Raw genomic sequence first — 1,421 nt, forward strand, 5'->3', positions numbered from 1 at the left:
GGGTATGCAGGCCTCTGGGTGAAGGGGGTTTTATACTCAGGAAACCAATGCAAAGACTCAGCAGTAGAAGTGAGCCTGGTGTGTTCAAGGAATAGCAAGAAATATTTAGGCTGAGCAAACTGAATGGTGGATTTTCTCATTGCTGAAACTAAAGGGGGATAGGGTTTGGGTTGGGAATGAGCATCAGAATTCCAGGTTTTGAAGTATTCATTGTGAGATGTTATTTGACATCCAAATGGAGATATCAAATAGCAGGTTGTATATATCCATCTGGAGTTAAGGGAGATCTCTGGGCTGGGAGATCTCACTTTGTGTGTGTGTGTGTGTGTGTGTGTGTGTGTGTGTGTGTGTGTGTGTGTGTTTGTCATGAGGTTGGATAAGTGAGTATAATGAGAAAGAGAAATGGTCCAAGAGCAAATTTTGGAAACGATAAACGGGATTTCTAACTGGCCTATGTGTACCCTGGGAATGTCCATGGAACTTTCTAAGAATTCAGGCTGAGAGAGTTTGGGGGAAATCAATTTCCATGTTATCAACATTGTTGCAAGTAATCATGGCAAGAATTAATTGACCAGAGACCTTTCAGTTGAGCTCCTAAATGTTCTTATTTCCCATCTTTCCTTTCAAAATATTTTACCTTTATGCACTTTACGAACAAATGATACTCTTTTCACACATTGTGAATCTTTCTATGTTGCATTGACCCCAGGGGTTAATAACTTTGGATTTCAAACAAAGAGAAATGTGAAAGCATGAATGTCTAATTGGAATCTAAAGACTGAGAACAGATTTTTATACACATCATGACATGGTTTCCAATTCTTCTATCTCCACAAAATCGGATGAGACTTTAATACAGTTATTACCTAAAACATTATTAAAGGTAATTTGGGATGATGAATCATTTAATTTGGGGGCATGTAGTCTGAAAGATGATCAAAGGACTTAGTTTCATTTTTATAAGGAAACCTCTCCTATTCTCAGCTATGTGAATGCAGTTCCTTAAGGAGCACACATATAACAGTGAAAAAGAAATATGCATGGAGCAGAGTAATAATACATAATATTCCCTGATGGATACATGAACTACAAGAAAGAAAGCTCCATACAACACATAAAGAAATACAAGTGGTTATATCAGGGAGGGAGACAAAGGTTGTGATGGGACAGGGGAGGCTTCCACATTGCTGTGAATGTTGTCTCCCAACTGGTGGGTACATGAAGCTACATCGTGATAAATTATGAAGTTGTCCATCTCTGGGGAATTTTTCTAAAGGTATATTTCACAATATAATGGCTTAAAATGACACTAAGGTAAAATTCTATGATGGGAACACAATAGAAGGAATCATCTAAGGAGAAAAAGGAATCCTATATAATAAAAGCCCAGAGATCGAAATGGTGGAACAACCAGAACAACC

This window comes from Myotis lucifugus, unplaced genomic scaffold (genome assembly GCF_000147115.1).
Source record: "Myotis lucifugus unplaced genomic scaffold, Myoluc2.0 scaffold_147, whole genome shotgun sequence".
In the NCBI taxonomy this organism is placed as follows: domain Eukaryota; kingdom Metazoa; phylum Chordata; class Mammalia; order Chiroptera; family Vespertilionidae; genus Myotis; species Myotis lucifugus.